The following is a 17,206-nucleotide window of genomic DNA, read 5'->3' as shown; positions in this document are numbered from 1 at the left end:
TTGTGGAGGATTTCCGCCGTGTCAGCGCACGCATTGTGCGCTGATCACGGAGAAAGTTCCACAATCGTTACACCACCGCTGGTGGACACGGGAGCCGAACACAATGTGAACAAGGAGCTGTCAGCCATACTATCTCAGAAAAAAAACACATGTTAAGTAGAGCAAGGGTTTATCTACTGTTATATGTATTGCCCTGTCCACGTTTTTGATTTTAGTGATTTTTCTACAATAAAGAAAATCCTTCTTAGCCTTTTCCATTTTAACTGTGGCTATTTTGAAGCCAATCCTGATGTCATTTCTTCTTTTACTCTCCTCTGCCTGATTGTGTATGCATTGCTCCTATAGAAAGTGCCTTGTCTCAGCATGAGAAATATTGGCCAATCAGAGAGGAGCAGAGGTGTGGGAGGGGAAAACAGGAGGGAAAGGGGCTTCAGCCAATTGGGCTGCATTGGTTAAGTCTGTGGGGATAGTAGTGAAGCAAAATGGGATAACCCAGCATGCCCTGCAACTACTTCTTTTTTTTTTTTTTTTTTTTTTTTTTTTTTTTTGTGTGTGTGTGTGTACCAAATAAGAGTCCGGTAAACTGGTGAATGATCATTTATCAACAAAAAAAGGAATAGTGATTCTAACTTTTGGATTGCCTGGTTAGCATCCTTATTACTTGTTTACTAGATAAAGATAATTGTTTTTATGCCCGACAGTTACACTTTATAGTGTACCTGAGGTAAAAGATGTATGGAGTCTGTCATATTTATTCTTTTTAAAGGACAACTGAAGTGAGAAGAATATGGAGGCTGCCATATTTATTTCCTTTAAGGGTGCGTTTCCACTAACGCGAATTCGCATGCGTTCCCCGCATGCAAATTCGCATAACCAATAAAAGTGAGCCTGTGTCCACTTGTCAGGAAAACGGAGCGTTTTCTTGTGCAGGAAAAATCTGCTCAGCACAGCCATCCGAATTCGGACACCGCACACACGCATGCGATTCGCATACAATGTATTTAATAGGGAATTCGCATGGTGTTTTTTCATGCGAATTTTCATGCGAATTCGCATATGATTTCGCATGAAATCAATGAAAAAGCGCACTGGCATGGTTAAATTCGCACACAGCGTCATCCATGCGAATTCGTGGTAAAATTCGCATACAACCGCATGCGATTTTGCTCCTGCATGCAAATTCGTCCGCGGAGAATCCGCGGCGATTTCCCACCGCACTAGTGGAAACGCACCCTCAAGCAATACCAGTTGCCTAGCTTTCCTGCTGTTCCTCTACCTCTAATACTTTTAGCCCTAGCCCTTGAACAAGCATGCAGCAGATAAGGTGTTTCTGACATGTCAGATCTGACAAGATTATCTGCATGCTTGTTTCTGGTGTTTTTCAGAGACTGCTGCAGCCGAAAAGGTCAGCAGGGCTGCCAGGAAACTGGTATTGCTTAAAGAGACACTGAAGCGAAAAAAAGATCAGATACACCAGTCTAATTGTTTCCTGTACAGGAAGACTTAAACTCCAGTTGTTATCTGTATGCAAAAAAGCCATTAAGCTCTATGACTTTCGAAGTTGTGGAGAGGGCTGTTTTCTGACTGTTATTATCTCAACTGTTATTGAACTGTTTACTTTTTCTCTGCCAGAGGAGAGGTCATTAGTTCAGACTGCTCTGAAAGAATCATTTTGAATGCTGAGTGTTGTGTAATCTGCACATATTATAGAATGATGCAATGTTAGAAAAAACACTATATACCTGAAATTAAAAATATAAGAATATTTTCTTTGCTGCTAATCTTCTAGTAATTATTCATAGTACACAACCAATTCATTATATCATATATTTTTTTTCGCTTCAGTGTCTCTTTAAAGGAAATAAATATGGCTGCCTCCAGATTACTCTCACTTCAGTTGTCCTTTAAGCAATCCCTGTTGCCTGGCTGTCCTACTGATCCTCTGCCTCTAAGGGCTCGTTTCCACTATCGCGAATCTGCATGCGTCCAACGCATGCAGATTCGCACATGTAATGCAAGTGGATGGGCCTGTTTCCACTGTAGCGTTGTTGAGGTGCGTTTTTTTCAGCGGTGAAAAAACGCACAAAAGAGCCAACGAATTCGCCTGAGAGTGGAACGCATGCGAATCGCCGCTAATGTATTTAATAGGAAATTCGCATGCTGTTTTGGTATGCGAATTTTCATGCGAATTCGCATGTGAATTCGCATGAAATCAATGGAAAAGCACACCGGCATTGCCATGGTTAAATTCGCATGCATCATCATGAAAATTCGCATGCACATGCATGCAAAATTCGCATCTGCATGCGAATTTTGCCGCAGCGATTTCGCAACGCAATAGTGGAAACGAGCCCTCATACTTTTAGCCATAGACCCTGAGAGCTAGTTCACCCTAGGGGCGTTTTTGCACTTTTTCAAGCGCAAGAGATTTTCAAAATTGCCCCCAAAAGCTTGTGTAATGAACTTCTATGAAAAGGTTTATATGAGCGCAGTTCGTGGCACTGTGCGTCCAGCAAAGCGGTGCCTGGACCATTTGGGTGGTGATTTTGCTATAATGGAAGGTACAGGAAGAGCGCTAAATGCTCACAAAATTACTTTGTGGGGCAATTGCATCCGCGTTTTTAAGAATAAATATGTTGTCATTATTTCCGGGTCAAATAGTTCACTTCCTGACTTGTGTCAGGGAGTAAATGAAAAAACCGCTTGGGGAAAAGCGCTTAGAAAAGTGCTTTTCACGAACACTCACCCAAGCGCTGGGAATGGGGGGGGGGGGGGGGGGATTGCGACAAAAAACGCGAGCAGAACGCGATGTGAACAAGCATGTAGCAGATCAGATATCCACTCCCTCCCTCCTAGTGATTTGGTCCTGACATGAGTGGTATACAGTGATCGGGGGGGGGGGGCTTAAAGAGAGTCTGAAGCGAGAATAAATCTCGCTTCAGACCTCATAGTTAGCAGGGGCATGCGTGCCCCTGCTAAAACGCCGCTATAGCGCGGCGTAACGGGGGTCCCTGTCCCCCCAAACCCCCTCCGTGCAGCGGGGGAGCGCTTCCTGGTTGGGGCAGGGCTAACCGCCGCAGCCCTGCCCCATGCGCGTCTGTCAGACGCGTATCTCCGCCTCTCCCCCGCCCCTCTCAGTCTTCCTTCACTGAGAGGGGCGGAGGAGAGGCGGCGATGCGCGTCTGATAGACGCGCTGGGAGGCAGGGCTGCAGCCGTTAGCCCTGCCTCCAGGAAGAGACAGCCAGCGACCATTTTACGACCAAGTATTGCGGGGGTTGAGTTGGGGGTGAAGGCACCCCCGTTAAGCCGCGGGGTAGCGGCGTTTTAGCAGGGGCACACGTGCCCCTGCTATATATGAGAGCTGAAGCGAGATTCAGTCTCGCTTCAGTGTCTCTTTAACAGTTATAAAAAATCCAGAATGCTTGAATTGCACTCAGACCTTTTACGATATTCTGTGTGTTCGGTTTGCATGATGCAGACTTGACGTTTTTCAACGATTCTTGGGGAGGTTTTATAAACTGAGTTGTTGGATGATTTTTGTACAGACTCCATAGCCCTGCTTGTATGGGTGGGAGATTGGCAGACTATGCGTTATTTGGAGTATCCGGTCTGTCTTCTCTGGAAATTATTTTATATTGAGAATTACAGTAGAAGCATGTTAGTTTCTGCAGTATGAGTTTTTTTTTTTTTTTTTTTTAATGTTTACCTGCTGCTCTGATGAAAACAGTGCTGTGCAGCTATTGACAAGACCTGTACACCTCTCTGCTGGAAATATGCAGAAGAGAATAGAGCGGTGTGTACGGCTTATACCACTACCTTGTGTACTGTTTATATTGTGATTAACAGTAATGCAATAGAACATGCATACAAATATGACATTCCTCTAGGGACATATTCTCACCCCCCCCCCCCCCCCCCCCTCAAATAGCTGAGTGGTTAGGGCCGGTTTCCACTAGCGCAGTCTGTCTGAGACAGGCACTGGCACTTGTGCACACTGATTACACATCCGAATACCTATAGGGATTCAGATTGTTCGCAATTTTGAAGCCCTGCTTACGATTTATTTTTTTTCCCATGTGCACAAATACAAAAGTAGCCTACCGATGTTAAATAGGTTAAGATTCCAGATCTGTATTCACGTGCGTGAAATTGGGCACATTCAGCCCTAGTGGAAACGAGCCCTTGGGACCCACTAGGAATTGCTGCACTGTCCTAGGGCGATTGCGCTTACAATTTCTGGCGCTTAGAAGCGCTGTACAGTAAACTAAAGTAGATTGCTAATCAAAAGTGCCTTATAGTAAACAAAAAAAATTACTTTGTGGTGGATGTCTGGCTTCCATCCATAGCCCCGCCCCCTAAAGGATGCGTTCATAGGTACCAATCAGAAGTATAAATATATTTACATTTTCACTCGCCGGACTCCCATATCGCTGCAAAATCTTTTTTGCACTCAAAACGTTGCATGTCCTGTGATTGCAATTACCCCTAATCACACTAGTGGTTTCCCCACCACTCATTCTTTGGCAAAGCGTCTTGGTAATTTCCGGCAATCCTAAAACCCTGCCAAAAATGCCCTAGTGTAGCGATGGCGAACCTACGGCACACGTAGCCTCATCTGCAGGCACTCCATCACTGCTCATCTGGCCACCGTATGATTGCATTGAACTGGCCGCAGCGTCTAATAGACGCCGCACCAGTTCATAGCCCGCACTAGCCTGCATAGTCTTCTGGCAGGCAGAGCAGGGCTACGGGAAGATGGCGTCCGAAGCCCTGTACTGGAGACTATTTGTGTCTAATTTTTGTGACTATTTTTGCAAGTGAAAAGCTGCCCTCATTACGTTTTATTTTCTGGTGTCCGGGGTAACTGTTGCTGCATTTATTATTTAATGGTCATAGTTGGCTATATTTGCTGCTTTGGGGTTGCGGCGGGTATATGCCAATACAGTTTCTGCACACCCATGATGCGAATCCTCGTTTCACCACATCATGGCGGAAACACTTTCGTATGCCTCGCTGTTGCATCATTATGTTAGCTCTGCCCATATGTCATGGCCACACCCATTGTTGGCACTTTACGAGAGACAAGAGACTTTAGAGTTGAAAGCCCAATCTACACAATACGATTCTTTATACGATTCAATTACGATTCTATTTACGATCCGATTAAATCAGTCATGTCCGATCAAGATTCAATTTGATTCAATTCGATTTGCCATTGTTTTGCAATGGCAAATCGCATTGAATCGAATCGAATCCTGATCGGACATGTTGGATTTAATCAGATCGTAAATAGAATCGTAATCGAATCGTATAAAGAATCGTATCGTGTAGATTGGGCTGAAGATTGGACACTCGGTCTTGAAAAGGTTCGCCACCACTGCCCTAGTGGGTCCCAGCCTTTACTCTGCTTTAGTTCAAAATGTAACCGATCACCAATACAGTTCTGTGTCGAAAATGTATGTTCCAAATTAACCACATTCTTGGCTTTTATTAACGTAAACCTGTTGTGACAAACTTTTTTGAGATGAATAATAGCACATAGTACTGAGTCTCATTTTATTTTAGTTTTCAGGGTTTCATTTTAAGACTGAATTGTTCACAGCAGCTATGACAAATCTGCCTTATGGTGCCCATACACAATACAATAAAAACGTTCGCTTTTTTTTTTTTCCCGTTTATTCGATCTAAATGATAGAATTTCTTGATTGAAGAAAAATTCTTAACTTTCATTCGAACGATTATTTATTTCTTTTTTGCTGGAAAAATCTTTATATTCGATCTAACGGAATAATCGAACTAAATTATCTAATCGGGAAAAAAATGAAAAATTGTATCATGTATGATCACCTTTACTGAAATGAAAACTGTGCAGGTGATGGGTGTGACAGACATTACTTAGGCCAACTCGTGCAGCCATAAAAAGTTTTTAGTTCTGGTAATGAGCCAAATGGTGTAAAGATACTATGCAAAGCAATCAGATCCGTTTTTAAAGGAAACTCGAGGTGAAAGTAAACTGAGATAAGCAATTGTATGACTTCCTCCTTTAAAAAAAAAAATTGATATCCCACAATTTATATTTAAATCTACTTTTATTTACTTATTTACTTTTATCTAATATCTACTTTAAATCTAATTTTACTAATTGTCTCTGCTCAATTGCTCACTCGTGTCTGTCTGTCTAGAGGTCGCTGTTTACGCATCTGCCAGCTTGTGCACAGAATTGTTACCCAAGGGATTAAATGCTGATCTCTATGGGCGATCTAGTGTATACAGCTTAGAGAGAAACCGTAACCAAGAATTGAACTTCATCCCAATCAGTAGCGGATACCCCTTTACATGAGAAATATAATGCTTTTCACAAACTGATCATCAGGGGGTTCTGTATGGCTGATATTGTGGTGAGGACCATTGTCCTGGCTTTTTCCTGTCTGTGAACCTCGTTGCATTGTGGGAAATGGCTGTTTACAGCTGTTTCCAACTGCCCAAAAAAGCAAGCTGCAGCTACTTCCACTGACATCACCTGCCGACGGGAGCATTGTCAAACACAGGTGGCCAGGGCCTTAGTTTTTAACCTTGGTTAAGGTTCACTTTAATGTAGTACTATACCCCACTCTATATACATACCAGGACCTCTGTATTAAATGTTAAAATCGGCTGTGGAGTCGGTGCAAAATTTACCTCATTTTATGAAATTTCAGGTTCCTGGTACCCAAAAATCCAGACCTGGTTAAGATACAGAAAGTATATTAACCCTGGGGGAGCTGTGGAACCCAGACCTTTAAGCACAGCAGAGCACACAGTCTAAGAAGCTGGCATTCGACACTGAGTACTGCTGGTGATTTGTGCTGGTTGGTTGAGACCAGGGCTGTGGAGTGGGTACAAAAATTGTCCAGACCCCTCAGTTTATGAAACCTCCGACTTCCGGTACCCAAAACGGCTAGACTCCTGGACTCCGACCCCTTAGTCCATGGGTCCCCAACCACTGGGCCGCGGCCCACTGCCGGTCCGTGGGCAAATCTCAACTTTAATTCGATCATTTAGATTGAATAACCGGGAAAAAAAGCGAACGTTTTATTGTATTGTGTATGGGCACCATAAGGCAGATTTGTCATAGCTGCTGTGAACAATTCAGTCTTAAAATGAAACCCTTGGGCTGCGGCGTGTCTGGCCTCTCGCCCCTCACCCTGCGGCCACCGCTCCTGGTACCTTATGAGCTGGCGACCACTTCCTTAGATTCCCCCATAGTCCCTCTCCTCTTTGCAGCATCTTATATTACAGCAGCGCGTCCCACGGCTGCTGTAAGGAGGGAAGGATGCAGGACAGCGGTTCCCATGGTAACAGCAGTGTATATCGCTGCTACAAAAAACGCTGTCCTGCTTCCGACCCTTCCTTACAGCAGCCGTGGGATGCGCTGCTATAATAGATGCTCCAAAGAGAAGACGGGCTACAGGGGAATCTAAAAGAGGAAGCGCCCGCCAGTGCATAAGGTAACAGGAGCGGTGGGGGGAGGGGGCTATACAGGGGCAACTATACGCCCTATACTGGGGGCAACTATACCTAGATACCCTATACAGGGGGTACTTATACCTGGCTACCTACCTATCTCTACACTCCAAATGGGGGGGCTAACCAACACCCCCCACCCCCTACCTGGGCCCCAGAGAAAAGTTTGGTCTGGATAGCGGTCCCCCCCCCAAAAAAAAAAGTTGGGGAACCCTGCCTTAGTCTAATACTTACCAGGTCTGTGGATTTGGTACAAAAATCATCTGACTCATTTTATGAAACTAGACTCTCCCGACTCCAGGTACCCAAAATTACTCCGACTCCACAGCCCTGATTGAGTTCCAGATAACTGGGACTTTACTGTAATTTTTTTTTTCAACGGCTTGTGATGCCTAGGAGTGGGCAGGGCTGACTTGGCAACTGCACTCTGGCTTGTGACTGATGCCCAGCCAGGTGTGAGCAGGGCTGACTTGGCTCTGCCCTACCAAGCTTGGGACTGATGCCCAGGAATGGTGGGGCTGGTTTTGGCATCTCTCCCCTGGCTTATGCCTGGGGAGGTTTGGCATCTGCCCCTGGCTTGTGACTGATGCCCAGGAGGGGGGCAGGGAAAGCTTGGCAACTGCCCTGGGTTTTGACAGATGACCAGGAGTGGTAGGTCTGGATTGGCATCTCTCCCCTGGCTTATGATTGATGCCAGGGAGTGGGCAGAGGCCTGGCATTTGTCCCCTGGCTTGTGATTGATGCCCAGGAGTGGTAGGGCTGGCTTGGCATCTGCCCCAGCTTGACTGATGCCCAGGAGTGGTAGGGCTGGATTGGCATCTCTCCCCTGGCTTATGATTGATGCCAGGGAGTGGGCAGAGGCCTGGCATTTGTCCCCTGGCTTGTGATTGATGCCCAGGAGTGGTAGGGCTGGCTTGGCATCTGCCCCAGCTTGACTGATGCCCAGGAGTGGTAGGGCTGGATTGGCATCTCTCCCCTGGCTTATGATTGATGCCAGGGAGTGGGCGGGATTGGTCTGGCATCTATCTTGTGTTGTGACGGATGACCAGGAGAGGGCGTGACTAGCCCGACATTCACATTCTATGCCGAGCTAAAACTGCATGGACGGCCGGTCTCCAGGGGGCGGGGCCCGGTATGGGTGTGTCCATCAGACAGTGATGCCCGGTAGCACGGATTGGCTCAGTGGCGGCGGAAGGGGCGGGTCCTGGGTTTTGGCCGTGACATCATTGGCTGCGCCGGTCCGGATCCTGCGCCGTGATTCCCGGAGGATGCGACCGAGGCTATTGTGACAGCGGAGCTCCCCGGCCCGTGCAGGTAACGCCGGGAGAGCCGATCCTAGTATATCCGACATGCATCTATATACCTATAGCTATACCCTGGCCTCATTACATTCAATATAGCCCGCCCCCATACACCCAGCACACATAACTATAGCCTGGTCCCTCCCGCCCCTCCATCCTTCACAGATGCCTATAGCCTACAATACATCAAGCATAATATATACCAATAGTCTGGCCCATACATCTTGCACAGATGCCTATACTCTGGCCCCATGCATCCAATATATCTATAGCCCACCCCATACACCCAGCACGCATAACTATAGCCTGGTCCTGCACAGATGCCTACAGTTTGCCCCCCCCCCCCCCGCCTCTCCCCACATGTGTCCTGCACACATACCTATAGCCTAGCCCCCATACATCCTGCACACATACTTATATCCTGACCCCATACATCAAATGTATAATCCAATATATACATATAGCACACCTCCATACACCCAGGACGGATACTTGTAGCTTGGCCCCCATACATCATCCACCGACACCTATAGCCTGCCCCCCCATACACCCTGCAAATATACTCATAGCCTGCCGCCCCCCCATACACCCAGCACAGATGTCTGGCTTGCTTCCCCTTCTCCGTCCCCTGCACCCCCCTACCATCATACATGCAGCACAAGTGCCTGTAGCCTGCCCCCCCCCCCCCTACACCCAGCTCAGATGCCTATAGCTTAGACCCCTATACACCTGGTATAGATGCCTATAGCCTGGCCCCCATGCACCCAGTACAGATCCCTGTAGCCTGACACCTCGATACACCTAGCACAGATACCTATGGCTTGTGCCCCCCCCCCCCCCACCATCATGCATGCAGCACAAGTGCCTGTAGCCTGGAATCTCTCTCTCTCTCTCTCTCTCTCTCTCTCCACTCACACACACACACACACACACACCGCCCCCCCCCCACCCCCACCTATGTCATTCCCTGAAAAAAACAGAAAACAACTTGCTAGTTGCATAAAGTCAATACCAGGGGTATGAATAATTTATGGGCAGCACAGATGCCTGTAGCTGGCCCCTGCAATGCTCTGCCCGGATGCTGGCCCCCTGCAATGCCTCTGCCACGGATGCCTGCCCCCCCTACCCCCTGCAATGCCTCTACCACGATGCTTGGCCCCCCTGCAATGCCTCTGCCATGGCTGCCTGCCCCCCCCCCCCCCCCCGCAATGCCTCTGCCACGGCTGCCTGGCCCCCCTGCAATGCCTCTGCCACGGATGCCTGCCCCCTACCCCCTGCAATGCCTCTGCCACGGCTGCCTGGCCCCCCTGCAATGCCTCTGCCACGGCTGCCTGGCCCCCCTGCAATGCCTCTGCCACGGCTGCTGGCCCCCCTGCAATGCCTCTGCCCACGGCTGCCTGGCCCCCCTGCAATGCCTCTGCCACGGCTGCCTGGCCCCCCTGCAATGCCTCTGCCACGGCTGCCTGGCCCCCCTGCAATGCCTCTGCCACGGCTGCCTGGCCCCCCTGCAATGCCTCTGCCACGGCTGCCTGGCCCCCCCGCAATGCCTCTGCCGCGGCTGCCTGCGCCCCCCCCCGCAATGCCTCTGCCATGGCTGCCTGGCTCCCCTTCCCCCCCGCAATGCCTCTGCCACGGATGCCTGGCCTCCCCCCTGCAATGCCTCTGCCACGGATGCCTGGCCTCCCCCTGCAATGCCTCTGCCACGGATGCCTGGCCCCCTGCAATGTCTCTGCCACGGATGCCTGCCCCCCTACCCCCTGCAATGCCTCTGCCACGGCTGCCTGGCCCCCCCCTGCAATGCCCTCTGCACGGCTGCCTGGCCCCCCCTGCAATGCCTCTGCCACGGCTGCCTGGCCCCCCCTGCAATGCCTCTGCCACGGCTGCCTGGCCCCCCCTGCAATGCCTCTGCCACGGCTGCCTGGCCCCCCCCTGCAATGCCTCTGCCACGGCTGCCTGGCCCCCCCTGCAATGCTCTGCCACGGCTGCCTGGCCCCCCCTGCAATGCCTCTGCCACGGCTGCCTGGCCCCCCCTGCAATGCCTCTGCCACGGCTGCCTGGCCCCCCCTGCAATGCCTCTGCCACGGCTGCCTGGCCCCCCCTGCAATGCCTCTGCCACGGCTGCCTGGCCCCCCCTGCAATGCCTCTGCCACGGCTGCCTGGCCCCCCCTGCAATGCCTCTGCCACGGCTGCCTGGCCCCCCCTGCAATGCCTCTGCCACGGCTGCCTGGCCCCCCCTGCAATGCCTCTGCCACGGGCTGCCTGGGCCCCCCCTGCAATGCCTCTGCCACGGCTGCTGGCCCCCCCTGCAATGCCTCTGCCACGGCTGCCTGGCCCCCCTGCAATGCCTCTGCCACGGCTGCCTGGCCCCCCCTGCAATGCCTCTGCCACGGCTGCCTGGCCCCCCCTGCAATGCCTCTGCCACGGCTGCCTGGCCCCCCCTGCAATGCCTTGCCACGGATGCCTGGCCCCCCCTGCAATGCCTCTGCCACGGATGCCTGGCCCCCCCTGCAATGCCTCTGCCACGGATGCCTGGCCCCCCCTGCAATGGCCTCTGCCACGGATGCCTGGCCCCCCCTGCAATGCCTCTGCCACGGATGCCTGGCCCCCCCTGCAATGCCTCTGCCACGGATGCCTGGCCCCCCCTGCAATGCCTCTGCCACGGATGCCTGCCCCCCCTTGCAATGCCTCTGCCACGGATGCCTGGCCCCCCCTGCAATGCCTCTGCCACGGATGCCTGGCCCCCCCTGCAATGCCTCTGCCACGGATGCCTGCCCCCCCCTGCAATGCCTCTGCCACGGATGCCTGCCCCCCCCCTGCAATGCCTCTGCCACGGATGCCTGCCCCCCCCCTGCAATGCCTCTGCCACGGATGCCTGGCCCCCCCTGCAATGCCTCTGCCACGGATGCCTGGCCCCCCCCTGCAATGCCTCTGCCACGGATGCCTGGCCCCCCCCCTGCAATGCCTCTGCCACGGATGCCTGGCCCCCCCCTGCAATGCCTCTGCCACGGATGCCTGGCCCCCCCTGCAATGCCTCTGCCACGGATGCCTGGCCCCCCCCTGCAATGCCTCTGCCACGGATGCCTGGCCCCCCCCTGCAATGCCTCTGCCACGGATGCCTGGCCCCCCCTGCAATGCCTCTGCCACGGATGCCTGGCCCCCCCTGCAATGCCTCTGCCACGGATGCCTGGCCCCCCCTGCAATGCCTCTGCCACGGATGCCTGGCCCCCCCTGCAATGCCTCTGCCACGGATGCCTGGCCCCCCCTGCAATGCCTCTGCCACGGATGCCTGGCCCCCCCTGCAATGCCTCTGCCACGGATGCCTGGCCCCCCCTGCAATGCCTCTGCCACGGATGCCTGGCCCCACCTGCAATGCCTCTGCCACGGATGCTGGCCCCCCTGCAATGCCTCTGCCACGGATGCCTGCCCCCCCCTGCAATGCCTCTGCCACGGATGCCTGGCCCCCCCTGCAGATGCCTCTGCCACGGATGCCTGCCCCCCCCTGCAGTGCCTCTGCCACGGATGCCTGGCCCCCCCCCTGCAGTGCCCTCTGCCACGGATGCCTGCCCCCCCCTGCAGTGCCTCTGCCACGGATGCCTGGCCCCCCCCCTGCAGTGCCTCTGCCACGGATGCCTGGCCCCCCCCCCTCCGCAGTGCCTCTGCCACGGATCCTGGCCCCCCCCCCGTAATGCCTCTGCCACGGATGCCTGGCCCCCCCCCTGCAATGCCTCTGCCACGGATGCTGGCCCCCCCCTGCAATGCCTCTGCCACGGATGCCTGGCCCCCCCGCAATGCCTCTGCCACGGATGCCTGCCCCCCGCCATGCCTCTGCCACGGATGCCTGCCCCCCCCCCTGCAATGCCTCTGCCACGGATGCCTGGCCCCCCCCTGCAATGCCTCTGCCACGGATGCCTGGCCCCCCCCTGCAATGCCTCTGCCACGGATGCCTGGCCCCCCCCTGCAATGCCTCTGCCACGGATGCCTGGCCCCCCCTGCAATGCCTCTGCCACGGACCCTGGCCCCCCCCTGCAGTGCCTCTGCCACGGATGCCTGGCCCCCCCCCCTGCAGTGCCTCTGCCACGGATGCCTGGCCCCCCCCTGCAGTGCCTCTGCCACGGATGCCTGGCCCCCCCCTGCAGTGCCTCTGCCACGGATGCCTGGCCCCCCCCTGCAGTGCCTCTGCCACGATGCCTGGCCCCCCCCTGCAGTGCCTCTGCCACGGATGCCTGCCCCCCCCCCCCCCCCTGCAATGCCTCTGCCACGGATGCCTGGCCCCCCCCCTGCAATGCCTCTGCCACGGATGCCTGGGCCCCCCCCCTGCAATGCCTCTGCCACGGATGCCTGGCCCCCCCCCTGCAATGCCTCTGCCACGGATGCCTGGCCCCCCCCTGCAATGCCTCTGCCACGGATGCTGGCCCCCCCCGCAATGCCTCTGCCACGGATGCCTGGCCCCCCCCCCCCCGCCATGCCTCTGCCACGGATGCCTGCCCCCCCCCCCCGCCATGCCTCTGCCACGGATGCCTGGCCCCCCCCTGCAATGCCTCTGCCACGGATGCCTGCCCCCCCCCTGCAATGCCTCTGCCACGGATGCCTGGCCCCCCCCCTGCAATGCCTCTGCCACGGATGCCTGGCCCCCCCCTGCAATGCCTCTGCCACGGATGCCTGGCCCCCCCCTGCAATGCCTCTGCCACGGATGCCTGGCCCCCCCCTGCAATGCCTCTGCCACGGATGCCTGGCCCCCCCTGCAATGCCTCTGCCACGGATGCCTGGCCCCCCCCTGCAATGCCTCTGCCACGGATGCCTGGCCCCCCCCCTGCAATGCCTCTGCCACGGATGCCTGGCCCCCCCTGCAATGCCTCTGCCACGGATGCCTGGCCCCCCCTGCAATGCCTCTGCCACGGATGCCTGGCCCCCCCTGCAATGCCTCTGCCACGGATGCCTGGCCCCCCCCTGCAATGCCTCTGCCACGGATGCCTGGCCCCCCCTGCAATGCCTCTGCCACGGATGCCTGGCCCCCCCTGCAATGCCTCTGCCACGGATGCCTGGCCCCCCCTGCAATGCCTCTGCCACGGATGCCTGCCCCCCCACCTGCAATGCCTCTGCCACGGATGCCTGCCCCCCCCCCCTGCAATGCCTCTGCCACGGATGCCTGCCCCCCCCCTGCAATGCCTCTGCCACGGATGCCTGGCCCCCCCCCTGCAATGCCTCTGCCACGGATGCCTGGCCCCCCCCCCGCCATGCCTCTGCCACGGATGCCTGCCCCCCCCCCTGCAATGCCTCTGCCACGGATGCCTGGCCCCCCCCGCCATGCCTCTGCCACGGATGCCTGGCCCCCCTGCCATGCCTCTGCCACGGCTGCCTGCCCTGCAGTGTGAGCCTCATCCCTTTCTGAGTGTGCAAGGGCTTAGTGTGTCTAAAGCCTGACAGGCGGGGATCTGCCAGATTTACTTTCTGCTCTTCACCTATACCTGTAGTTCTCTTTTTTTTTTTTTTTTTTTTTCTTCCCTTTTCCTCGCCTTTCCCAATGGTATTCTATGGTTCTATTTATACCCGTGCATGGCATACTGCCCATCCAGATCACATGCACTCTGTCCTATGTGTATAAACGCAGAAGCAGTACTGCTCATTACCATCCCATTTACATATAGTTACCAGTAGATTAACTTCATGACTTGCTGCCAAACCACATCACCATATACCTGTAGTCCCGCTCATAAAACATGCTGCCCATATACCGATTTTGTTTTTATGTAGCCACAGGGCATACAGACTGTTCACATCATTTATACCTATACAGTAAGTTCCATTTATATTATCCCAGGAGATACACAGGACTTACTACTCAATATGCAATAACCACTGCTTCTGAAGCTAAAAAGCCTCCTCTATTCTCTTGTCTATAATTTATCAGCCTGCGTAGGAAATGTTATGCTGAATGCAGAACCACAAACTGTTACATATTTATAGGAAAATGCTCTTCCCTTGTATAGCTGTTGTCTGGCTGAGATGATCCATATAAAGCTGGGAATGTGTAGATGCGTTTATTGTTTGTGTATGTTTCAGCATGTCACTATGGTCCTTTTATTTGTCATTTCCTGTTTGTGGCAGGATGTCCAGTATTTACAGATGACAAAGAAGCAGCTAATGTTGCCTGTGACTTTTGTTGTGTATTCTCTGGCTGTTAATTTTAACAGTACTTGGCACAATACTGACTCAGCAAATCATCTGGACTATATATAGCTAGCCATATACTTGGACTTTGCAAAGGCCTTCGACACTGTTCCCCACAAAAGTCTGGTGCAAAAGTTGAGGATGCAAGGACTGGGGAAGAGTCTGTGTTCATGGATAGGGAACTGGCTAATGGACAGAAAACAAAGAGTTGTGGTCAATGGATCGTACTCAAAATGGGAGACTGTTAGCAGTGGGGTCCCACAGGGTCTGTTCTGGTCCAGTGCTCTTCAATTTATTTATTAATGACCTAGTAGATGCAGTAGTGAGCAATGTTGCTATTTTTGCAGATGATACAAAATTGTGCAGAATCATCAACTCTCAGGAAGATAGTGTCATATTGCAACAGGATCTGGATAGGATGGCTATATGGGCACATACATGGCAGATGAAATTCAATGTTGACAAATGTAAGGTCATGCATTTTGGACGTACTAATGGTCTAGCACCATACAAAATAAATGGGATACAGTTGGGGACATCAAACTTGGAGAAGGACTTAGGAGTACTTATTGACAACAAGTTAAATAATCGTACACAATGCCAAGCAGCTGCAGCTAAAGCTAACAAAATTTTGGGATGCATTAAAAGGGAAATAAAAACTCGAGATGCTAGCATAATATTGCCCTGTTTAACTCTCTAGTAAGGCCACATCTGGAATATGGAATTCAGTTCTGGGCACCACATTACAAAAAAGATATTGCAGTTTTAGAGCAGGTGCAGAGACGAGCAACAAAATTGATGCGTGGGATGGAAGGTCTCACTTATCGAGAAAGGTTAGATAAACTGGGTTTATTTAGTCTAGAGAAAAGACGCCTTAGAGGGGATCTAATTAACATGTATAAATACATCAGAGGGCAATATAATACCTTGGCGGATGAGCTTTTTGTCCCTAGGCCTTCTCAAAGGACTAGAGGACATGATCTGCGCATGGAGGAAAAACGTTTTAACCATTTAGGAAAGGGTTCTTTACAGTAAGAGTGATTAAGATGTGGAATGCATTGCCACAGGAAGTCGTTATGGCAAACTCTATACCTGCATTTAAAGGGGGCTTAGATGCTTTCCTTGGGTTGAAAGACATCCATGGCTACAATTACTAGGTAATGCCTAATGATGTTGATCCAGGGATTTTATCTGATTGCCATCTGGAGTCGGGAAGGAATTTTTCCCTTTAGGGGCTAATTGGACCATGCCTTGTAAGGGTGTTTTCGCCTTCCTCTGGATCAACAGGGATATGTGAGGGAGCAGGCTGGTGTTGTACTTTATACTGGTTGAACTCGATGGACGTATGTCTTTTTTCAACCAAAATAACTATGTAACTATATATAGTGTGTGCTTACCCACCCAGGTGGCTTAAAAAAAGCATGTCTGAACTAACGTGATCTGTGGGGAAAGTGGACACACATTGCAGCCCTGGTGCCCATACACTGGCAGATGGCCACTAGATTCGACTATCAGACCCATATCTGATCAGAATGGAATTTATTGCTGCCAGTGTACTGCACAGATTTTAAATAGATTTTGGGGTTGGGGCGCACCAGCTTGGGGTCAGTTGATGTCCGCAAATAGTGCCACAGCTACTGCTGTGCACCTAATCTCCACCTTTTGAGCAAGATGTAGAAGCTTTCCAGAGGCGCCAATAGAATAAAAGTCACTTAAACGAGCTTAAAACCAATGGGGCAGTGGTGGGCCTATCCCATCCATGCAGACAAAGAAAACAAAGGAAGGACTGTGGCAACAACAGTCAAACAATTTTATTTATACTCCACAGTAAAAATAGGCAACGCGTTGCACGGGCTCAATCCCGCTTCATCAGGCCAATCAAAAAGGAGCATACAGCTTAACAGCATCAAAACCAGAGGCGCTCAGTGTGGTTTTGATGCTGTTAAGCTGTATGCTCCTTTTTGATTGGCCTGATGAAGCGGGATTGAGCCCGTGCAACGCGTTGCCTATTTTTACTGTGGAGTATAAATAAAATTGTTTGACTGTTGTTGCCACAGTCCTTCCTTTGTTTGCTTTGTCTGCATGGATGGGATAGGCCCACCACTGCCCCATCGGTTTTAAGCTCGTTTAAGTGACTTTTATTCTATTGGCGCCTCTGGAAAGCTTCTACATATTGCTAAGTCCACCCTTGGTGGAGGGTTGTACCCATCTTCTTCCCATCTACAGAGAGCGA

At 52.3% G+C, this 17,206-nt stretch overlaps 1 protein-coding gene across 3 annotated transcripts in view; it reads left to right on the top strand.

Moving 5' to 3' along the window:
* The window catches only part of CKAP5 (cytoskeleton associated protein 5), a 123,521-nt gene that overhangs the window by 25,542 nt on the left and 80,773 nt on the right, over positions 1 to 17,206 (top strand). Inside the window, exon 1 of one of the 3 annotated variants that reach the window (XM_068260735.1) lies at positions 8,709 to 8,818. The exons of the other annotated variants lie outside the window; for them this stretch is intronic. The gene's annotated coding sequence lies outside the window, so the exon portion shown is untranslated. Of the gene's footprint in view, positions 1 to 8,708; positions 8,819 to 17,206 lie in introns of those variants that run through there. 3 annotated transcript variants of the gene reach the window in all.

This window comes from Hyperolius riggenbachi, chromosome 11 (genome assembly GCF_040937935.1).
Source record: "Hyperolius riggenbachi isolate aHypRig1 chromosome 11, aHypRig1.pri, whole genome shotgun sequence".
Taxonomy (NCBI): domain Eukaryota; kingdom Metazoa; phylum Chordata; class Amphibia; order Anura; family Hyperoliidae; genus Hyperolius; species Hyperolius riggenbachi.
The sequence above is the reverse complement of the archived record's forward strand: the minus strand, read 5'-3'. Positions and strand labels throughout refer to the sequence as shown.